Below are 25083 nucleotides of genomic sequence, written 5' to 3' on the forward strand. Positions count from 1 at the left end.
GCTAGCTCGAGGAAAGTGAAGTGAAAGAAACAGTGTAACTTTTCTAGTATTCCTTGGAGTGCATTCTTGAGTAGTTTAGAAAGAAAGAAAGTTTGAATAAAAAATTAAGAAAGAACACTTCAACACAATGCTAGCGGAGGGATATAGAAAAATACTGTAACGTACTTAACAAGCTATTGAAAGTGACCGAGCTACGCTACTTTAGCAATGCATTCTTAAATACCAAATTCTAAAAATCATCCAAAAATTCAGCCGAAGCTTTTGAAGGAATTTTTGAAGCCATCCTTTGCTCCTAAGACCATACATAAAGTTCGATTTAACAACAGAACATACAGTCAGCCTGGCCCGATCGCCAACGCTTTTAGTGCCTACTTTTTTTGTTATCTCACGAACATAGACAAGGAACGTATGAAATAGACTTGCCTCGTCCCACGCGTTCATTTTTTTTCTTTTTATGATAACATGTCAAGAAGTGTAATGAACAATCCGTAACTTAAAAAACACGAGTCCCGAATTAGAATATATGTACGCACGTTATTTTATAATACTGGTGGACTTGGTCTGCGTACTTCTGAGCCATTTAATAATTTTAATTTTCAAAAACGGCATTTTGCCCCCACTGTAAAACGTGCAGAGCTCATTTCAGTGTATTAAAAAGGTGATAAAACGGCAATGTCTAACTATCGACTTATTTAAAATCTTTCTTCCTTCAGTAAGATTATTACGAAGTTTGTTAAGCGTTTATATAAATATTTAGATAAGTTCAACCCATTAAAACAATGTCAATTTGGGTTTTGTTCTCGACGTTCTACTAGTCTAGCATTACTTTCTTTAACTGATCACATTAAACGTTTAATTGACAATGGTTACCTAGTTGGCTCAGTATTTCTCGACTTCACCAAAGCTTTCGGTACCATCAATAGCATCTTATTAGACGCCGAGCATCTCTTGCTCTGGGGAATGTCACTCCTGCGTGCCCCGTCGGCAGTGCCTCTCCCTCTCTCCCACTCTCCCTCGCCAGCGATAAGCAGTTGCGCGCTGCACGCGCCATCTCCCTCTTCCGCTCCCTCGCCAGCGATAAAGCAGCTGCGCGCTGCACGCGCCCACTCTCAACCTATACCCCTCGCTAGCGAATAAAGCGGGTGCCCTCTGCGCGCGCCGTTCAGCCTTCTCGGAGAGATCGCCATGATGAGTTCCACCGTAACCAACATTCCCATTATCATGGGGGGTGACGCAAGTACAAGCAACACCATCACCCCAAACGCTCACGGCACCATTAGCCCTAACGTAAAAGAAGAAGAACACAAGGGTGCGAATAGGAGGGCGCGTGATGAAGCTGAACGTAATCGTCAGCGTCGAGCAGCGGATCCTGAACCCCGTGCTCGCGAAGCCGAAGCGCGCACGCGTTGTCAGAGAACTACACAGTCTGCAGCGAAGGTGCGCAAGTATGAACGACAACGTCTGCGCCGAACTGAAGGTCCCGAACTCCGTGCATGAGAAGCCACCTAGAAACGTCGGCGCCGAGCAGCGGATCCCGAAGCTGTGCGTCAAAGCGAAGCCGAATCGAAACGTCGGTGCCAAGCAGCGGATCCCAAACCAACACAATGAGAACCACACGGAACCCCCATAATGCTTCGCATCTCCGCAGGGTTCCCCACGGGGAGATGGTGTTATTTTTTACAAAGCCTGAAACCTTTGGAGTAACTGGCCCGACCTTAACTCTTCTAAAAATCTATCTGTTCCCCAGGGGTGTATACTTGGACACGTGCTGTTCATACTGTACATCAATGATCTTCCTAATAGCCTGAATTCGTGCCATTGCGTTTTAAAAGTTAGACACTGAAGTCGCGCACGTGGTAATTGCGTATATTAACCCTGAAAAACCAGATATATGATCTTTAAAACTAGTCAAAGGCAAATACCGTCCCTTCCTGTTTTAACACTTGATACCAATCTTCTCGCTGTTTGTAACACTGTATCGTTACTTCGTGTTTTACAGGGCTGTAACTAAACTTTATTTCTCATATGAATCTTATCAAGAAAAAACTGCATACGGTGTATGGGCTGTAATTAAAGGTCGTCCGTTTTTTTCACTCAATGCGCTTTTATCACTACTTTTCTTTCATTCATAGTCTGTAAAAGTATGGGATTGTAGCATGAGGCAACACCTATCATTGTCATATATCATCAGTCCAACATATTCAAAATCAATCTATTCGCATTATCGACAGGAGCCATCCTCGTTCCAATTCCCAGGATTTATAGCGCCATTTTAGGGTCTTACCAATCAACAAAATGTTTCAGTGTAAATAAAGCATAATATTTTTTATGTCTTCATGTTATCAACTGCATTTTATTTCATCTACCCGAAATTCTTACTAAACCAGAACAGCACAAGAGTTGCCTCAAACAAAACTTTTCTGCTACCACATGTTTGAACTATTTACGGCAAAATTACTTCAACTTTCAAAGCGATATCAATAAAAAATACCGTACCAGCTGCAGTTAAAACCACTAAATTGGTGTCTCCATTTAGAGCATCCCTGATAACGCATCTCTAGGCTAATTAATTATGTTTCTCTCGCTTATTCTTGTTCATGTGAGTCTTTCCTATGGTGTAATATATCTGACGGCCTTGTACAGCTACCTCGTACTTTTTCTGCTTCTATGGTTTACTCGAAATGCTGTAGTTCTTTTTATGTTGTAATTGTCCTACATTTCTCCTTAAATTGGTTTCTGTTATTTATTGCTTTTTAGGTATTTATTGCTTGTCGCAAGTTATTGTTCGCTGCCTGAAGTCTACTCAGTGACTACCCCTGTTGTTAGCTTACCGAGGGTGTCTGTACAGTCTTCGACTTTGCGACCCTTGTCTGAAAACTTTTGTACGGTTGTATTACTTGCCTACTGCATTTAAATAAACTTTCTTCTTCTTAAAAACTACATAGAGTTGGTTTGTTCTGCTGTCGGTTACATCCTAGAAGAAAATAAAGAAGCAAACCTTCCAGGTCGATAGCTAACAAACCTATCGGTGCGAATTCGCCTCCCTTGCCGTGGTCCTCATGTGGCCCGTATTAGCTCTGTTAGTTACCTAAAATTACCGGCTACTACCGGCTTACTCACCGGCTGACCCACCACATTCACTGGGAATGCGGGAACAATACTGGCAGCATTTAGAAATATGTACCATCCCTTCGAGCACCACAGTTCCCACAATGTATCTATCTATACTTCCCCGACCCCCACACTTCTACTGGCAGTCTCACAAAACAGTCGCCCATATTATTTCGAAAGCCCCTCACAAATCAGTCTCGCCCACATCTGCTCCAGAGCACTCAGAGGTGCCCGTAGCACCCGGGATGATCAGGTCCATAGAGGAGTAGCGGAGCGAGCACGCCAGTTCCCTCAAGCTTCAAGCACTGCTCAGCACTCTCGCTAACTCTAAGAAAGCTAATGCTCAATAGGTTTTTGTCCACTTATACGGTCGTAAAACTTGCGCTGAAATTGTTCACCTGACCTCATGTGGCAATATTTGAGGTAATATACGGGTCAGGTAACTCGAACGTTTTCCAGTGAAGCGATACGGTTATTTTTCAAATATACAATCTCGACCGTAATTGTTTTTCGGAATTCTTCCCATGCTGGCAAAGATGAGCCCCTTATCAGTTAGTACTCGGACAGTGAGTCGAGCGGGGTGGTCACGAGATGGGGCGTGTTCTTCAGCGGTTTTCCGCTTAACCTTGTATCACCATGTGCTGCAACATCAGTGCCCTAACCGTGCAGTACGAAGGCAGTTTGCCCAGTTGTACATAGCGCTTGGTTGTAGATCCACACCATTCCCGTGAGGGCTACAGATTTATTACCTTAGCTCAAACATGGTTGGCATGAACGGTTTGCAGAGAGCCTTCACGGTTTGTAGTGACAAGGCAAAAAAATACAAAAAGTAACTCAGTATTTTTAACAAGCTGGTGATTCAATCCAGCTATTTTGACAGTGAAACCTCCAGAGTAAAGTTACGATAACAAGGCTTCCTGGGGAAGTGATGTGTGTACATTATACTAACCTGGCAGTGGTTACCTAATACAAACTCCATACTACAACGCGTATTTTCGTTGCGAGTTCATATTTACCACTTTTGGCAAATACGAGCCGTCTTTTTGATACGATTTATCTCTTCAGTTTTACATTTCACTATAAAAGTTTGTCTTTTATTTCAGTCGACTTTGTAGCATTTCTCGCTGAAAGAGTTGCAAACATTGAGAATAAAAACACTACGATTAAATTTTGCAAAACAAAGAACACAGCTTCTTTGTTAACTTCCTCAAGCTTGCCCACTTGAAATCTGAACCTCGTTCCCACCAGCCTTCTTGCGTGATCTGCAAACTGAACTCCCGTCCTATCATGTGCTCTGCGCCCCCAACTTTCCGTTTGTTGTTGGTAATGTGACTCTCCCCTCTCTCTTGCGAAGAGGGGGCCATATTGCGGGCTCCTGATGTGCTACATTGGAAGAAAACTACGGCGGAAGAAATGACGACGGTACGCTTCAGCACAAAAGCCGTTCGCTTCCAGTTGTGTGAAATCAGTGTAAGCAAGACTATGCAAGTGATGGGCTGCCTCGTTCCTGTATAGCGGAGCACGCAATCAAAACTATCTTCGAAGGCATTGGCTAGATGCCTGTATTTTCGCGGCGCCACGTGGACTATGCGTAAAGAGTGCCAGAATATGAACCTCGGACGTCTCTTTGACTCTTGTATGCCACAGTTTGGACGTCGCAAAAAATAGCAACATAAAATTATACACAGGCAGACAAAACATTTTGTGTGTTAAGGTAAAAATTGTTTTGAACATAATTCTGGGGAGAGTAAACCACTACCTCACATGTGTTGTTAAAACTGTAATAGTCAGATGTTTATTATTTGTATTTGAAGCTCCCAACGTTTCTCTCAATAAACCTGCAAAAATTAGTTACAAACTTGCTATCATGCAGCGTGACAAATTGTCCTAAAGTATGCTCTTTTTCAGATTCAACCTACGATTATGGCGAAGGAACTTGCCCGTATAATGCGCTATTTACAAAATACTCAGATGTACGTACTCAAATTGAATTATTTCGTAACTACTTGCATTTAGAAGTCTCAAAATGCCGTTGCTCTTCTCACGCCAGGTGCAGAATCACAGTACAAGTGGGCTCTGTTTTTTTTTCACTGCATTTTAACGTTTTGTTTTCCGTCATATTTTGCCTTCGGTGCCGCGCACTATTGCCTAATGACTGGGCTAAATGCAAGCAAGTTGGTAAATGCAACAAAATACAACTCTGCACAAACATGCGACACATCAGAGAGGTTTAACGTGCGTATCGTCCCACGTCACTTTTGCAACTTAGAACACGAAATGAGCAGAAAATTTTGAATTGGTGAAACGCTTATTGTGGCACCACTTTTTCTCATCGTTATATAACTATGTAGTTCCTTTGCGAACTAAGCAGATGAGTCTCTATTAGGCTATTGTTATGGCTGGATGCACAAGAACCTGTCTGAATCTACGCATCAGCATCCCTAACTACCGGCTAAACAAATTTGTCCAACCTGATTCAGCTGTAATTTAAAATTCGATAACATGCCTGGGGACGTACCCGGGTGCGCAGTGAGCACACGTGCAGGAACTTTAAGCTGTGGAAAAAATCCGGTTTCCATTGGTGGTCCCTATCCTACATTGTCTTTGTTTGAAAGCTTACACCCGGCGCTTGGTAGCGCCGGACACAGATTTTTCCGCAGGCAAAGCTTTTGGGTCACCCTACGCTGTGCCTTCGCGACATAGGCAATCATTGTTGCCCACCTCAGTGCTTCTGTATGCAGTCGCCGAGTTTGAAACTGCGCACAACGGGCATGACATTGTGGCATAGGTTGAATTAGTTAGTTCTGGTGACCTCGTTACCCTGCTCACCATTGCTGTTTCGCGCAGCAGGCGAAAAAAGTGGGGCAATTTTAATTGACTTACCGTGTTTGTGGAAACCTGTGTACGTTCTAGGAGTGTGGTTCTTTATTATACTTTTGAGAAGAACTTGTGCATGCTGAGGCACAGGTAACACATAAATGAAGAGGGGCTATGGTATAGCTGTTGCTCTACCGCTTTGTAGCTTAGGAATGGCTTCCCCCTAACGCAATAAAACGGTACAAAACAATATTCAACACAAAAAAGCATACGTATATTTTTGCATGGATTTTCACACAGAACAAAACCGCACTGCATGGGCGTTCGACTTTCATATATACCTTATACCTCTTTCTGTGTTTAATCAAGCTTACATCGTTATTGCGCGAAATGTGGCCGAGTCTCAACGCAGCCAAAGATGTCGGTAGCAACAACTTCTTTGTCGTATGTATAATTTTCATTTTAAAAAATTCGGCCAGTTTCGCGATGGCTAGAGAATAAAAATTATTCCCCAGAAACTATTTCTTATTGTTTACATTTGCAAGAATTCTGCATAGCGCGCGTGCAGCATTTAATGACCATATACAGACTATTAAAAATTATGCAGATGCTTATAAAGTTTGTTTGGAAGGGTTAAAATATTCACAAAGAGCATTGAGTTCTTCAAGCTTCAGTTTTCTCTTATAAGAGTTTTGGCAACGTCGATACCCTCTCCGAATGCTGCATCGTTCCTATGGCACAAACGCATCATTTTTTGTCATTTTTTGAAGACTATCATTGTCACCTATGTGTGAAAAATACTTGTCAAATATTTGAGAGTACCAGGAGCGTGTGCGAGAAAAGATAACCTTTCTCAACCTAATATGAAGAAGAATCGAATGGAACACAAAAATCACCAACCCATTACTAGTAATTGTGAAAAGAAGCGTTTTCAATAACACCATATATTTTTATTCAAAAGATTAGGCCGAGAGGCGAAATATATCTTGACAGCCTCACACCGCGAGCACTACTCCTTCCGAAAGAATACTTGACATGGGTACTACCATTTCTTGAAAGGCTAACAGACCGGAGAATCGTTATGCGGTGAACGTATCTAATTACCCTAGTTCACAACATCATTTGCAAAATATTCGAAATTTTATATGAGATTACTCATAAACCATCGTCAAAAAAGACAGGACGAGAATACGAAAAGGCAAACCATCACTGATTTTCAAAGTATTCGTAGCAGCAGAGCTGTTTACCTTCAGCTTGGCCTCGTAGCCTTAAGAAAAACTGCCAAGCCAGAAAACTGCACCACATGTAAAGGGCGCACCTCAAGATATACAATATTTACTGTGAAGCCAACTGTAGCGCCTGCTCGACTACAAGCCTCAAGACCATTAGCGTATCTGCACCCTTTGCTATACCGTTTTATGGTGACATTCTTTGTTGGCCTGAGAAACCCAAAAAATGACGCAGTTTCCCGTGTAGTGCACGACTACACAAAACGCATAGCTGGGGTTGACTAAGCTTCATCCCCCCCTAAATCCGCTGTGTGAGGGGGACCGAGCAGAGCGACCTTGCTAAATGCAGCTAAACTTATATTCACCGCTAAACAATTAGCCTAGCTTAGAAAGATCAACGCAACCCTGAACATAACAAACTCTCAGCGATTCCCGGAAAACCATTAAAAACCAAAAAAACCGGTAAAAGTTTGCCTAGGTCGAACCCAAGCTCTACCATTTTTACAGCATTGCACCACTTGTGCAAGCTGCGCGCATTTTATTTTTAAATTTATTATGGGTGCATACACCTGGGCAAGGCAATCAACACACCCGACATGCGTCATAATTTGTGACAATGCCGAGTGCACACGTCCAACAAATGCAACAATATTTGATAGACAGAAAGCCGAAAAAAAAACCGACTGAGGTGACGGCATCTAAGATAGCTCTTCGATCAAGCCTCAACACGCATGGCTATACACAAGCACCGCATTCACACGTACTTCGCAATAAGTATGCACGTTTTGGCTAAGCAAACAAATAAATAACTCTGTAATGCATTCTCAATAAGCTTCTAAATTGTGGTGGGATACGGCAATTTCTCCTTTTTCCTCGTCTTTGTGCCGGGATAAATTGGCTGTGTGCTCGAAAAACGAAAGAAACCCGAATGACATCAGAGACCATAGCAGGGTGAATTGCTAAACCTCTACCGCCTAAGGGTTTTGTGGCGAACGTTGGTGATACCGAAACACCTCCAACAAACAAAAGGGGTACTGGTACCACCAGGAATCGAACCTGGAACGAATACAGAAACGGAGAAACAGCCCGTTGTCTTACCAATTTAGGCACGAGCCCACGCGTGAAAATGAGCGACCGACGCTGCACTCACCAAGCAAATCTGTGATTTTACCCCTCGCGTTCTCTCTTAATGCCACATGAGAGCTCGTGTAGCAGCCGTGTGCGAGCCTTCTTCACGCAATAGGAGTTAGAAAAATAAACGAAGCTCGCACAATCCATGGCATCTCACTTCTACTCCGTCTTTTAAAGAAAATGTAACATCCACCTCAACACAGCCATACGGCTACAAAGAAAATCTAAGCAGCCTCCTCAGAAACTTCACAGTTTTAGGAAAAGTGGTCCTGAACCAGGACGAACTTTCTTCCCTTAGGGCCAATGTTTGTAAAACAGTGAAGTTTCTGAGAAGCTGTATAGCTTTCATTTGTAGCCATTGGACTGCATTGAAGTTATTGTCAATTTTTTCACCACAGAAACTTACCCCATTGGGAATTTTCCCTAAATCTGGTCGCTTCTCCTCCTTCTCTGCCACTGATCTCGTCGGTTCCGTCGGTGGCGGCAGATACGAAGACGTGAGATCATCTAACACCGGCTTTGGGCTTCCTTCATTTTATTAAAAAGTTTTCACTTTTTCCGCCAGTTTTTTCAACACTTTTTCCAAAACTTTTTCCACCAGAAAAACTCAACCTATGACCCTTAAGGAATCAAACATTATTTAACGTTAGCAAAGAATCTCTTTTGAAGAAATAGAGGTGAATAAGTGCATTTTACTTTTTTCTTGTTTCACTCTAATAAAGCCACGTGTGTCAATTCAAGTGACGTCCCATGGGTAATCGTTGTGGGAGTGGTTCACACCATCGCTTTACAATCATCTTCATGGGGTATATGGGCTCGCATTTTTTGAGTGATCACGGTAACTTAGCCTGATGCTCAGACAACGCCAACTCTGGTCTCCGTAAACTGCGCCACAGCCAAGTGGTATTGGATAAACTGCCCCAACAACGCTGAAGTTGAACTTTTCTTGCCTAGCATCGTAGGTCTCCTGATCATTCTTAACCTTTCACTTCACTCTTAGAATAATTTTTCCAACTTTTCCAGAGCCAAAAATACCCTTCATACGTCATAAATTTCTGTGGCTTTTTTCTTCTCAAAAGTTTACTTCAAAGCAAGCACGCCAGAAAACGTATTAGGCTGCTTTGCCGTATTTTTTGATCAAATGGGCACATCGTCACTCTCCCTGCAAATATTTGTGATCCGGGTACCGAGATTCCTTTTCATCCCCAAATTCTCGAAAACTCTTTTAGCTGTCGAATACTCTCAGCATTTTGATATGACTGACTTCAAGCAGACAAGTGTAATTACCGCCATTAACAATTTTTGTGTGCCCGTTCAAAGTTTAAAATTTATTTGACGAAATTTCGACGGTACTACAACACACGTGCCCTTTTTCTATTACCCGCTGAATATTCAACAAGTTGTGAATGAGCCATTGTTGTGTCTCGCTGTGGTCTCGTCCTCTCAAGTTTGTGCGAAGTTTCTTTTGTGATTCATACTTTTCAACTAGCCAAACAAGAAATATTTTCCTTGTAATTTATATTTATTACTTTTTACGGGAATTCCTTGAGGCGTTTTGCGGGAAGCAATCTCCGGTTGCGTATTTTAAACTATTAAGATGCCGAGGTAAATTGTTAACCCAAAGCCGCAATCAAATATTTTAGGCCAACGGAACGTAAGAAAAGCGGCCCTATTTCCAAGGAACAAGCTCATTAGCTAACATCGCTAGTGTAGATATTAACGTGTAATTGGTAGTGTAGATATTACGTGTTATTCAGTTCAATGATGATGCGTGAACCCTGGTGTATCCTACGCATCTGTCACTTAGATGTCACTAAAATCGATGCTACAGAGGATGCGTGGTATATATTTGTTGCAATTTGGTTTGTACGGTGAAACACTAATTCAAAGTGAAAACAGAATTAGCCTTATGTACCTTACGCTCAAGAGATCTGTGACGACAATCTGATGCTACTGGGAGCTGTCACAGGGATTATAAACTGGAAAAAGTGTGCAAAAATCCCACTAGTGGATTGTGTGTTACGGTTGCTGAGTATATTGTATGTGTACCACTGCCGTGCACGAACTATTGTGATCTGCGCAGTGCACAAAAAATATCTGATCCGCGCAGCGATAAAACAGTCCTTTTTTTTAACGCCAAAATCTATGGTGTTTTGTTCGTCATTACCTTCGTTTTATTTCCAAGGGTTTCCTTTTCACTAATAGACTAAGTAAATTGTGCGTGAAAAAGTAAGTCAGACTTGTTGCCATACAGTGCCTCATCTTTCATTGCCCAGATGGTGTGTTTTTAGGAGCCTAGTCAAGTCAACAAACAAGGAAATAAGGATTGAAAACTCTAGGTTAATGAATAGTATTAGCATGGCTACTTTCTGAAACAAAATGTTCGGTCTGCCAATAAATGCTCCATCGATGGGAAGGCGTGTGAAACCGAGCTTTCAGTTGAGGCCGCTGTTTTCTGGAGTGGCGTCAAACATTTATGACTCCTCCTGCAGATGCCTCTCTGCCATGCCTACAAAAACAACGATCACCATGCTTAAAAGAAGCTATACCTAGCGTCCTAACTGACTTACACGGAGGTTAGTATAGCTGCAAATGGCAAAAAATACAACTGGAGAATAAAGTAAAATTGATCTCGCGAAGTGTAGTCAGTTTTTAGTAATCAAAGGTTATAGACGGCTTCATTGACGTCGCCTGTTCTGCGGCCTTTCAGCGGCCATATTATCTTAGAAAAAAAGGTTCGTACAACTTGTTGCAATACTAATTTTGTTTAACAATTGCCATTTTCTTATGCTTTAAATTGAACTATTGACTGGATGCATTTATTTTGCTAAGTTATCCCAATTTATCCTAAAGCAAAAATTACCGTAATTTGGACATTATCAACCTAGTTACAGGTGCCTAAAGCTCAAGCTATCTAGCTGTGCGAAATTATGGGTCAATAATCGCGTTCAGAAAACATTTGTCAGGTAGCACGACATTCACAGCATAGCTGGGCCGTAAACCAGACACTCCATATTGTTACAAGCGCCATTGAAGGCAAACTATTTCTCTCAACACGACACGAAACACCGAAAAACTGGGGCTGCGGCAGAGTCCGCATTAAAAGAGTCCCACAAAGCTATCGTTACAATGAAGTCGAGTGTTGTTATTGTATACGTATCTCTGGAGTAAAGTCCTGCAAACATAAATTTGTAATATATTGCATCTATTCACATTCCTGGAACTTACGCGAACAAAAAAATACCAAATTTTCGGCTACCTATAAACATTTATTGACGAATTTTATTTAAAGTACCAGTTGACCAGACTTTTCAACCGCGAATAGGCGGAATTTGCCTTAGCCTGGTTATTGTATTGAATGACAAAAACAAGCGCGTCAAACAGTTGTAGATGAGCGGATTGCTCGAGGTTCATACAACTATGGAATTTATTCCGGCCTGTTATGGCTGCTGCAAACCTCTTGTTGTGATTTTCCTCGTCCGTGCCAGAGGAACTGAGTCTCCTATTTATCGACGTCTTCGACAGGGCTTCGCTTTTGTCAACCTATGCATGCTATAAACCTCTTTCGTATTTGCTGTGCCGGGTGATGCTTAAACAGAACATTTTTTTGGGGTTAAGAAACATACCTTTCTATCAAATACTGCCGATGTCTTCAACAAATAGCGAGGTGCGGTTGAAAGTGAACATTTCTGGCGAGGTCTGTAGGATCCCGTATCCTTCACAAAGGCCGCCTAAGCTTTCAAAGTGCGTCCACGATCCCGCTGTACAAAATATACGGTAATTTGAGGGAAACTCTGGAATAACCGCATATCCTGCAATGAGTGCAAGCTCTTTTAGGACACCGTGTTTTCAAACCTCGCACACGGCCAGCCTATGTGGTGCACAAAGAGGAGAAACACACACCCCTGCCGTGAAATATAGAGAGCAACTAAGATCGCAGCTCACAAACCTGCCTTTTGGTGTGAACAGGTCTCTGGTGAACATAGTGGAGCTGTAACGAAGGCCATTTTAAGGCAGCTTTCTGGCGGTAACACACAACTAGCGAACCATGAGGGGTAGAAGTTTAATATCGAGTTACAGGTAAACATTCAAATGACAGTTGACTTCCAGCTGTCGCGAAATTTAGTCAGTAGACAATACAAGCGCAATCCTTGTAAACACAATACGCGTCTTGACGGGCAATATTTAAGAAGGCATCCAAAAAACCTTTGAATAGATGGAAATAAAATTGCGCTAAAAGAATTGGACGAGAGAAGACACACCATAAAGCGCACACTAATAAAGTTAATTTCCAGGCTCATATACACTACTATTAGGCAGACACGTGCGACCAAGGGAAGTTCAAAATACAAAACTAAAATCACAAAATAAAAACAAATAAAAATGTTTGAATACCCCACACTTTCACAATGACACACATGCCCTCTCCAAAATATTAGACTCATTCAAGAAACTCGATTCCTTTGCCAATAATGATAGTGAAGAAACACTACTGAAAACATCTCCCGACCGAACAATTTCATGCGCCTATATTGTCCCCGTTTCAGCGAGTCACGGCTCCCAGCGAGCACCTCAGCTTTTTTCAAAAAGTGGAGCACACAATCACGTCAAATAATGCCAAAATGCCAACTTATGGCGTTGATAACATTAATATTGTGCTCACGGAGTCTATCATAATTACATCTGGCAGTTTGGCCGATGTATACCTTTTTGCCAGGCAGCCGAATCAAGTAAACCACTCCCTCCTTGCTGGGAATTAACTCACGTTGGTGCTTTAAGTGGCACCCATTCTCTTCCTTTCAAGTGCAGTTGTCCTGGCGAGAAAGGTTTGCAAGCTTGTCGGGTGCCGAAAAATTGAGGTTGTTTCATCTTCCTTAGGAACCGATAGATCACGAAATTAAAATGTGCATTCACAGGAGCAGTTGAATGTTTACTGTGCGTGGATATGTCCTTGCACATCGCTAATTATATTTCATCGGTATGGCACCGATATAAGCACCAACGTGAAACACTGGATTGCACACGCCGGAGCATAGCGTAAATCTGACTCAAACTACAGGAGCTAGCAAACCATCCGTGCAACGAAACCAAAAGGGTTGGCAGCGAATCGTCTGGTGAACACATGGTCCGCGACTGCTAAAGGAGCAGGGGACCATGTCTCGAGCGTGAGATCCGCAAGTCCGGTTCTCCGCAGATACTCTGCGGGTCCCCCGTGCACGTTGGCGCTAGCATCGAGGCGCAAAATGTCGGTGTTCATTAGCGGCATGATGCACTACTTCGTTTTGCCTGTCCTAAATTACAGCACCATCTGAAAAGAACGATATAAGACCCGTTTTACGTCGAATTCACATGTCTCTTCATAGCTCAGTCGGTAGCGTGCTTTGTACCTCCCACTGCGGCGAAAAAATTCGTGGCTCCAATCCCGGCGCAGCCACGTATATCGAAGTTTTTCTGGCAATGTCATTTTCCTGGCGGATATGTTGTGCGACTTTTGTGGACCCCGGCATAAAACACCTGCGTGTTAGAAGCACATTCCTCCCTGCACGTCGAGCGATGCGTATTCGCTTGGTGTTGTGGATTGGTTGGTGGTTGTAAGAAATCACCGCTACTTTTTAGATGCGAAGGAATTTCATTCAGCCGCCTTGTCCCTCCATCCGGCGTCGCCGTCGTTGTTGTCGGCGTCCACCCCTCCGCCATTCTTCTCGCCGCGCCAGCTTCGCTCTCCGCCGCTCACCCCCTCTCCTCTCCGATAGCGAACACTCTCTCGCGAGGGGCATTGGATTGGATTCGATTGAATTGGATTGAATTGGATTGAATTGGTTTGGCTTGGCTTGGATTGGATTGAATTGGATTGGATTGGATGGTGTTGGATTGTGTTGCGTCATAGCCGCGGCACACGCGCTGGCGCCAGCGCGTCCCCTCACCGTTATGCGCGCTATAAAACGCGGTGCCTGCGCCTCTGCGCTCCATCGTTCCAGCGCCGTTTCTCCGCTGTCCTACGCTGCCTTCAATGGAAACGTGCCGTGAACCCCCTATGCGTCGCATCTACACAGGGGTTCCCGCGAGGGGAGGTGGGAGTTTTTTGTTGGACCTCCAGATTTCCCACACACTTGTTTTGTCAGTACCCAAAAATGAACTACAGAGGCTAATTTAACAGAGCGAGACACGACGAGGCCAGCTGGTTGAGCGAATCAAACCAGTACACACCCCACAGATCCCACGGCTGCCGCCGCAACGATTCTTTCACCAATGAACACACCCATGGCTGATAATGTGGGAAAAAAAACTAACGCCCTCACCGGTGGACAGGCGACTTCGCCAGGCCACACCCTTTTTGCATAAAGCCACTGCTCTGTACCACGGACAATTCTGGTCATATTCACATAAACAATAACTAAAAGATCTGTGTAATTTTCTTACCTTAATGATTGCGCAAATTTTGGAAGATATGTTTTGTAATAAAGAAAAAGTGCTAGTAAAATGAGAAAAAAGAGAAAACACTCACGGCCATCATTTGCGGCAGAACTGCACCGCGCGGCCCTCCATTTTAGTACAAACGGTTTATTTATTTCGATAATGGCGCGGCGTAATCTCTGTTTAGATTGCGTGGTGAAGTCAATGTCAGTATAAAACTATAAAAATATCAGCAGCTAAACTTGATTCTAGTATATCTGCTCTGTGTGTTAGGATGCGGGTGAAGATACACCGAAGTAACACCCTTGAATATTTCTGTGTAATATTGCAAATTTATTGCCATCAGGAGCTCTGTGTAGCCCCCTCTGTAAGTTCATTTTATACCCCAAAACAAACGCCGTAGGAAACTGCGTACATTAGGTTCCATAAAACACTGGCCCGCTATTTTTTGGAGGACCTCAAATATTGCTCGAACCGTAGTTGTGCCGCCCAATTTTTGATGCGACGCTGAGAGCATCTCTTTTCGACGGACCTGTCCTTCCTGCGTGCGTCCGTCGTCGTCGGCGTCCGCACTCTCCTCCGCTCACCCCTCTCCTCTCCGATAGCGAACACTCCCTCGCGAAGGGCATGGGATTGGATTCGATTGGATTGGATTGGCTTGGCATGGCTTGACTTAGCTTGGCTTGGATTGGATAGGATTAAAGTGGATTGTGTTGGATTGTGTTGCGTCATAGCCGCGGCAGACGTACTGGCGCCGGCAGGTGCCCAGGTGAGAGGGAACACTCTCTCAACATCTGCGGGTGTGCGGCCCAGCGCGCTCTCACTCCGCTGGTGGGCGCCGCTGCGCGCGGTGCTGAGCATGTGCAGTACTCTCTCTCTCCGCGGTCTCCTCTCCTTCGGGCGCGCTGCGCCTATAGCCGGTGGGCCTCTCTCCGGCGGCCTTTCGGTAGACGGTTGCTGTCCGCGTGCGCTTGCACCCCCCTCAGCGTCGCATCCCACCAGGTTTCCTGTGAGGGGATGTGGGAGTAATTTTTTATCGTGCCTAATTGAAACTCAGAAAGAATGTTAAGTCAGTCAGAAAGTGATTATTTTCAAAACATTAAACAATTCTCAACGGCCTATTTCTACTGGGTTTTATTTTTTATATCTCAGTTACCTTCGGTGTAATATGGTGGTTCGAAATATTCGCTAACATAATTTGTGAATTGTCAGTTCTAAATTTTCAAGTGGCTTAATCTGAATGAGAGTTTTAAATTTAACGTATATTTTCAACTCTTTATAGAATTAGCACTTATTTTTAATAAACATGTTGAAGAACTCGGGCAGCAAGCATGAAAAGTGGTGCTCGGCCTTCTTCTGATTAGGAAAAATGTGTCATGTTTGATCCCGCCACAATTTTGATGTCTCAGTCACTAAAGCAATAGCTATCACCAATAAAGTTTTGCAACCTAGGGGTATCTAACGTGTTTACGTGAACTAGAAGGATTGCAGGCTTCTCAACGACATGGACAATAACGAAATATTTTTTTTCGACAAAAGAGAAATATATTCTGAGTGAATGATGCAAAAATACAAGTGATGCAAAGACCAGTCTTGTTATGGGATTTCTGAAAAATGACCAACTGCGAAGTTTTCGAAGTAGCGCCTTACCTCTGGTTAGGCCGCTTTAGGTGCGCAGCTTTCCAAGAAGCTGATTGCCATCGTAGACTTCCCCGTGTTAAGAAGCCAAGGAAAGCACAGAATCACGGCTTCGCTCATCCAAACGGAGGCTTCTTAAGTAAAACGGCTTGCCCTGCTTTTGATAGAACTAATGTATCTTGTTTTTGCAGTGGTTGTCAATTCATTGTGCCCCAGATCCACACTTTCCCCTAGAGACGTGTTGGCCTGATCATGCGATCCACTGTTGCCACGGACGCTCCCGTTGCTATCCCGCCAATAAAAATACACTTTTGTATTCAAGATAAATAACCATAAATGAACGCAATAATTGCCCTAACTGAAACGCTGCAGTGGCTCAGTGGCTAAGGCGTTGCGCTGCGGAGCACGAGCTCACGTGTGCGATTCCCGGCAGAGGCGGTCGCTTTTCTGATGGGGGCAAAGACAAAAATACTCGTATGTACAAGATTTACGCGCAATTTAAAGAACCCCACGAGTTGATCCGGAGCCCTTCACTACGCGCGCCTCAATGTCTGCGTTGCGTCGGCGCCTTAAAACCGACAAACAATCAATCAAATATTTACCGTAACTTGTGAAAATTCAAACAATGTCTCTTTCTAGGTCTTTTCAGGGGCTAGGGCGCCATCTTGTTAACACTTGCGGTGTTAGCGCCAGATCGATACTGCAGCTAGTCAAGCGAGGCTTCCACAGCTCATTTTGTGGGGCGTGCATGTTCAGACAGCTTTCACGTCCACTGTAATTGCTTTATTGATGTTCCGCACATATTTTGGTTATTTCTTTAGTTTCACTGCGAGCAATTGCCCAGCAGCGTGATCATTTTTATTTATCTTGTGATGCGGTTTTTATTAGTTGTTCAGGCGAATATGTTTCCATGTGCAAATTTGCGAGGAATAGAAAGCCTTCGTTGTGCAGTACGTTATTCGCATACGTGTTTCTAGTGTTATAATAGTCATACTTTTAAAGAGATAACCCTGGCCACATATGCCGCTCTGTCAATAGGAGAATGAAGGATCAGTGGAATGGGTGCTAAATCATTAGCCTCTGGTTTCTCCAAGTAATGAAGCACGCTTACAGCGAATAGAGTGCACATGATGTGGCAGTTGTACGCGATTCGAGACTATCCCAGTATATACAGCACAGACACGAGAAAAATGCCTTATTCCTCTACCTTGTCCCATATTTCCTATCGCCACAACTTGTTTCCTTCTGTGTTAGGTTTATCTCACCCACGTCTATCGAATAATTTATGACTATTTTAACTTAGTGGTGTCAAGGTGGGGGCTCAGTGGCTATTAGTTTGGGCCAAGGGTGCGGGTGCGATTCGCGTCGACGGCAGCCGCTTTTCTGGTAGGGGCGAAAATCGAAAACGCCTGTGCCTTCGAGATTTCAGTGGACTTTAAAGATGCCCATTTAATGAAAATAATTCCTCAAGCCTGATTAAGGCGTGCCTCAACCCCCCTGTAGAGTGGTCGTGCTAAACCTTGTAGTCAATAAACCAATAAATCAAGCTGAGTGGTGTGAACAAAAAACGTACACGCCATATATTTTAAACAAACAACTCTTCCTTTGGCATCGTGCTCACAAAATCTTCGCGTGAAATGTCGTCTCCTTTTGCAACATCGCTTCCTTGAAACTCTCTTGGCAGTTAGAGAGGTTTAAAGGTGGACGGTTCGCCTCTGTCTCTTTGTAGCTCTTCTCATAAGATATGGGCGTAAATACCCTCGTTCTAATTGTAGGCATTCAACAGTGCGATGTCGTACTCTCATCCTCACCACCATGTTTTCTTCTTTCTTTGGTAGGCTTTAGCAAAGATATCTTCCCGTACTCTATGCTGTGGATGTCTGTTTCAAAATTTAAGCTTTAAAATTGTATTACCCTCGGTACATGTTTGTAGCAGACGTTATTATAGAAAGCTTTGCCTAAAACATTGGACAATTGTATGTGTGTAGTGCACACAATATATGCCCAACTTAGGGAACACAAAGGCGTGAAGCACCGCACGCAATATAAGGTTGACTGTTTGAGCCATAAAAAACCCCTTCTATGATTGCTCGAAACAGCGCTAAATCTCCCAAGAATCTCGTCGAAACAAACTAATTTAAAAAGATATTATAAATAAACAATAATAATACTATAAATATTACAGAGATAAAAAAATATAATTATAAGGAAATATGAATATTTTATTTCTATTCGTGAATTCAAATCAGGGGTTTCCGAACACTACGACGTTGAAAAACCACTGAAATGTTTATTTTTTCTTTGAATTCTCCCTAATCTCTTAAAATATGTCACTACAAAGGACAACCTAAGATGCTACAAAGCAACCATCGTAATTTCTCCCATACATTTTTATAAACAACCCTTTTATCTTACTAATGAGGTAATGCATGCCATCCTTGGAGCCTGGTAGAACTTGGCCCATTCAAGAAAAAATCACTAAGACTAATGAAAACATACTGCCTAGAATACTGAGCCTCCGTACCGCCATGAAACCGCCCCATACTCGAACACTGTGGACAGAGGAGCATAACCGGCTCCTACTGGACACCCTCATATGTTGGTTGGGGAACACTGATTCCAACCTATCTCCATACAAAATGCTGCAACAATGGTTGCTGTAGAGCGTTTGGAGGTTCACTCACCCTCAAATTAGAAGGACCTAGAAAGGTATTTTATTGTTTCCGATTTTTTGAAAATACTCCACAGTATAGAACCGGTTGTCTTGTATCCATGTTTTATCTGTGAGTGCCCAATGGATGGCCCCTCAAACATATAGCACCCCCTAAACTGGCAATCTGTTGACAACATTTGGCGCAGGTTTACACGCACAATACTGCAGTCATGTGTTTTATTGAAAAGGGGGTCGAAAAAATTACAACACAAAGCAGGTCATCTGAAACAATGGAAAGTTTTTTATTGCATTACCATTCTTAATTTCAGCACAGCTGTTGTGGCCTTAGACTTATACAGGTTTTCCCCACACGTTCAAAGTACTGTTCGAGAATTTTGATCATGGTAATTAAAAATTGGTCATTTCTAGAATAGCTCAGCTCCTAACCGATAACAAAGATTATGCAGGAATAAGAACGCCGACTAGCAATATACCCAAACCAGGAAAAGATACCGCATCGGAAGATTCTAACGATGTTAATAAGGGGCTGTCAAAAAATTAAAAAAGTATTTTCAAAAAATATTTCCTGAAAATAGAAAGTATTTCATGAGCACGCTCGGGAAAAATGTGTTTTTTTTAATTACAAAACTAACTTTTACCCATTTTGCTAACCAACCTAGCTACGGAGTGACTATATCGGTACCACGGAAAAGAAAAAAAAAACGAAGGAAATGTAAAACATTTCCGTCGTTTCTTTTTTCTTTTCCGAAGTACCGATAGAGTCACTCTGATAGCTCGTTTTTTATGGCATTATCGTTCATTCAAACAAAGTACACGTTTCGGTACGTATTGTTATTCCTTAAATATTACAAATCTCATGAGTTATAATACAATCATTCGACTTGTACAACGTTATGCCTTCAGAACAAGTAGTCGACTTGTTTATGTGGACCACGCTGTTCCTTTTATATCAACCATTCGTTGACACAAACACGGAAGCTTTTCTCTCTGAATCGGACTAGAAGCCCCTGTGCGTGTCTTTACCACTCCATACGTAATACATCCACTTCAACAAGCAAATATGACGATTGATAGCTTAGGTGATAAGGTAGAAATGATAATTTATTAGGTAAAAATTTTTTCGAAAGGAAAACTTGTGTTCAATAGATAACTCGTGTCTTCTCTGTCGTAAAAGTTCAATTATACCCGCAACACTTCAGCTACATTCACAATAGTGGCGAAAAGTACGCTGTTTACATAGCTTCCAATTACTGCAACAGGCGGCGTACTTTATGAAGAGGGAGGAAGGAGCGCTCGCCATAAGAGACTGGGCTCTCCCATTTTCGTCACCATAAGAATGTGTGGTCCCAAGTAGAAAGGTAGGTTACAAGTTAACGAGGGGGCACCGGGCGTTCCTGCGTACGCCAGATGGCACCATCGTCGAGATTTTGAGGCGAGAGGAAAGCCGGCAGTGTGTTGAAGGAGGCCTTGTGGAAACATTCATTTTTTGAGTGAAGTTGCGCAAGATAAGCAAACCACTCACTGAACCGTAGTAATTGAAGATAAGCCAGAGAGAGCACAGATCCGAAAACAAGACACATTTTATGCATTACCCTGCGAATTATTTTTTAACAACACAAATCAACATTTTTTTATTGAAGTCTACTTAGCACTTTTATTAGATTTAGCAGGAGCACTAACATTGCAAGGACTCAGTGTGCTGTATACAGTAGACTCTCGATAAACAGAACTTCAAGAGACCGAAAAAATTAGTTCCGTTTAACAGGAGTTCCGTTTCCTGAGATAGATGTGGGAAAGTGCAAATGTATGTGCACACACATTCTTGATACTATTCCAGGAAACTATAAGCACTAGAAGTTGAATGTAGCTCATAGGTTTTCAGAAAGAAAAAAAATTACAAGAGGTTGAGGCACAGCATTCACAAACTTGAGTTTTCAACAATGAAGCGCTGTTCACCACAAAATGCGTCAATTATTTTTGTTTGAGTCTTTGCAACTGCATCTTCAAGGAGGCTAGAGGACTCGACTTCGTGACTGCTTACGAGCCACCAAATTTGAAAGACGCCAACGCTGTAATGAAGCGCGAATGGAACGATAGCATGCACGAAGCGGCATGCAGTAGCTGACACCTGTAACATCGGGCGTCTTGAATTGAGACCGAACACTGAAACGGAAACTGCGATGTAGCATTCGTTGCGCTTACACGGCTCACCACGAACGAGCCGAGGCTTACGAAGCCAACGAGGCGAAAAAAAACATTGAGCAAGAAAACCAAAAACAAAAGGGCCGGATTCGTAAAAATCTGATTCTCATGCCAATGAGTTTCACAAAAGCTCCACTGCTGGTTCAGTTTACACGGTGACGCTAAAATTTTAGTTCCGGTTACCGAGAGTTTTTTTACGCTACCTGAATACAAAACCAACCAACTTACAGGCTTCTGTAACGTTTAGGCGGTAATTTCATTTGAGCGATTTCCGTTTATCGAGACTCTACTGTATAAAATGATTTTGTAGAAGGTCGAGTGTTGTAATCGACTTTTACGTTTTCTACATTTCTTTCGTAACATTCGTCACAATTTCCTTAAAATAGTAGAGTACCACGATAGAAACTGCGTCATCGCTACGAAATACTGTTGTGAAGACAGAAATGATCGCTCAGAGACTAGGCTTATGATTTAAAGAACTCAATAACGCGCACACAGACTGCCACAGGTTGCACCCATGACGGAATATTGGCTAATGAATGCACAGAATACACAGACTGGAATGCTGGCTTGGGAGTCCTCCACTCCTAGTAATGCCATCAAGCAGCAAAGCATCAGTGTTATGCTTGATTCTTCCGAATATTGGGAACGGTACAGCATATTTCTTGTTTTAGAGTGTAATATAGATTACTTGATACCTTTTCGTTTTATTTGTCTTGAACATCTCACATGCTAACAGCCTGTCACTGAAACCACAAGTTGATGCGTTCTTGGCGCAAGAGATCAATAAATAATCTCGTAATACTGTTTTTGAGAGCGAGTGTATGTTTTTTGAAAAGCTACTATTGCTGGCTTGTTGCGTTCTTAAGAATACAAAATAATAATGTCTGTATTTAAACGATGAATATATATTAGATAAAAAGGAACAGCGGGAAAAATATTTTAGACTAAAACTTTATATAACGAAGTCACCGACAACCAAAATTATTTCGTTATCTCGAAGACTTCGTAAAATCCGGATGGACATTTCACAAGCAGTTGATTTTATAAATTTGATGTCTACAGGGAGACATCGTAATTAAGGCGGCCTCGGCACGCGCGTACTGATAATTTACAAATGGGAATAATGTAAGCGGTGGAAATTATAAACCAGCCGGGAATGGCCCTAAAGAAGTCACACCGTAGTAGACGCTTGAAACACCGGGGTTTTTGTTGTACCCCTTCCCCGATGAGCAGAACATTCCTGGCTCTTGTATACTTGAACTACCTAAGCAGGCCTTCCTCCAACTTTTCGTTCGGGGTGGCCCTGAGGATGTGTTTCTTGTACCTTATTCTAGGTTAGTGTCATGGGTGATGCCATCTTTTCCCGTCCATATTGTGTTAATTGTGCTGGCCGCGAAGGCGGGCCAAGATGTAGAACAATACCATTCGCGTCGTTCAGGCGTCACACATTCGAAATTGCTCAGTTATAAACGTTTCTGTTTCAAAAATGCTTCGTTAAATTGGGAATGGCCATTAAAATATTTCGTTAGCTCCAGTTCATAACGCATTGAGCTGCATAGGCACCTGTGGGAAATCGTATTTCGTGCGTTAGATTGGGAAGTTCGTAACATCGAATTTCGTTAAATCGAGTTTTGATTGTATATTTAATTATTATATCACCGTTCTGCACAGTATACGCGGTTTAAATTCTGTGCCAAAAAGGTGGTTTAAAAAATTAGGTAGCATAGACTTTACAAGGGACAGTGTATTTCAAACAGAACCTAAAGAGCAAAATCAGCGCAATAACGTTAGTGTAGAGATGCTCAGTGCATGTGGCCACACTTCTTAATAATAACACCTGCAAGGGGAAATTACAAAGTTTATGCCAAATGTCGATTTAAAAAACTAATTTTACAAAATATCCTCTTGAACAAGAAAACCCATCGTAGAGCGAAATTGTATTTCTCCCAAATCACATTTAAATTTAGGAAGTATCAATATCACCAGAAATTGAATGCGTATCTGCTCACTTTGTTCCGGATGTCAAGAGACCATAGGCTTCTGCCACCTCTGCCATTGATAAGCCCTTCTTCTCTTTTCGGCTCACATCTCTCCCTCTTCCGCGTCCTTTCGCTACTGTCATGAAAAACGCTGAAGGAGGTTGCAAACTCGATTTCATTTTCTCGCGTTCCCGTGCTCTCGCCATAGACTTCAACGTTTTGGTACTGTTGGGCATCGTAAAATATGTCGAAGAAGGCTTGTCTGGCGCGCGAGCGCTGTTTGTAATTTTTGGAAGCGTTTTTAAGGCGTAAGATTAATTGATATCACAACGATTATGCGGTCATATATATATCTGCAGATGAAAACTGAAAATGTTGTTTAAGAATTTATTTCTCGCTGCAAATTGACTGATCTATTTTCGCCTAGCAATGTCTGCAAGTACGTACATTGCCACAATGTAGTAGTTTGCAAATATGTTTCGTGCATAAAAACAAATAGTGTGGTAAATGTTGCACAACTACAACATGCAAACTGTCTTTTAGAATATATGGCAGCGCTCATATTGGCAAGCACTTATGTGCAAAGCTGAAAAGTTAAATTTTCAGACCTTTTACCGAACATCGAAAAAGGTAATCACTATACACCACACATCGGGAGTACTTGTAACAAAAAATATTTGCATGTACAGGTCATTCCCGCCCTTAGACCATTTCGGGCTACGTGAAAACTTGGCAAGTTCACTCAGCAAATTTTCTGATGGCGATTGGTAAAATAGATTGGAAAGTGCATTTTCCTAACATCCTAAAGCGCTTGGATTATGAGGCAATGCTATGCGAACAATATGACAAGAGGGTCTAAAATGGCCTCAACAGAAAGAAGAAAAGAAGGCATTTGTTTTAAATGCAACATTGTGGGCGTTAGTGCCAGCTTGCCATTCGGCTCGGTATTGTGCATACAATGCTTGCTCAAATGTATTTTTTCTCATTCTAGCATCCCGTTGGATGTGTTGACCGATGCAACCTGAAATTGCCTAACAATACCCCTTGTTTTGTAAGTTTTTTGTAACGTATCCTACATTGTTGTGCCTAAATTGGTTCATGAAACGTTTTTCTGGAAACCTCGAAGTTGAAAATTTTTTGCGAGTTCCACGAAGTATACAATTGTAATAAGAAAAAGTGTTCACATCCACGACAAATCTACTCCTTGATTACGAGATTTTTTCAATCCGGACATCATATTATGCACTTTAAAAATACACCGTGAAACGTAAAACTTAACATTCCCTTTATGCCAAAAAGCGGCGTCCAAGGTTTCTGATAGAAACATGGCTAATTCGGAGGCATCCAAATATTCAAGACAATAATATTACAGACTCATTGTACAGCGTGCGCCTTATGGAAGTTGCCAGCGTCATGTTGACCTTAGTAATAACATATCAAAAATAAGGGTACTCACGGGACGGAGAGGGGTTGAGCCGGCGTGAGATAAACTAAGCGAGCTTTGCCCTGCGGTCAATAGACTTAAGTACGGGGGTGGAAAGTTTAAAAATTTTGGATCATCATGTAGCCCGGTTTTGTTGTTGTAGAAGGGAAGCTGTTAGAACGGAGGCAATATGCTTTTTTTATTTAATTATATGTCCAAATGCTTGTTTCCTGATATTTTGTGGAGCAGGTGGAAAACGCCCCGTGGGAATAAAAAGACGACAAAAGCTTGAACGAGGAGCTCATTGTTGATTGTGCTGAGCTCAATACAAAGCTAGGTAATGCGCTTGACGAGTCCCAACAACTCGATATTTACGCGTTGAAGTTACAGCACGAAACCCAACCCCGTGCCTGCTCGTGGTATTATAAGGGGGCTACGTGAGGTGGGGTAACAAAGCTATAC

General features: G+C 42.5%; 1 long non-coding RNA gene across 1 annotated transcript in view; it reads left to right on the plus strand.

Moving 5' to 3' along the window:
• LOC144141279 (uncharacterized) overlaps nucleotides 1–25083 on the plus strand; it is a 35546-nt gene that overhangs the window by 7762 nt on the left and 2701 nt on the right. Inside the window, exons 2-3 of the long non-coding RNA XR_013316508.1 lie at nucleotides 5020–5084; nucleotides 24190–24249. This is a non-coding gene — a long non-coding RNA (uncharacterized LOC144141279). The remainder of the gene's footprint in view (nucleotides 1–5019; nucleotides 5085–24189; nucleotides 24250–25083) is intronic.

Source organism: Haemaphysalis longicornis, unplaced genomic scaffold (assembly GCF_048455015.1).
Source record: "Haemaphysalis longicornis isolate Haplotype H1 unplaced genomic scaffold, Haemaphysalis longicornis Haplotype H1 scaffold_6, whole genome shotgun sequence".
Taxonomy (NCBI): Eukaryota; Metazoa; Arthropoda; class Arachnida; order Ixodida; family Ixodidae; genus Haemaphysalis; species Haemaphysalis longicornis.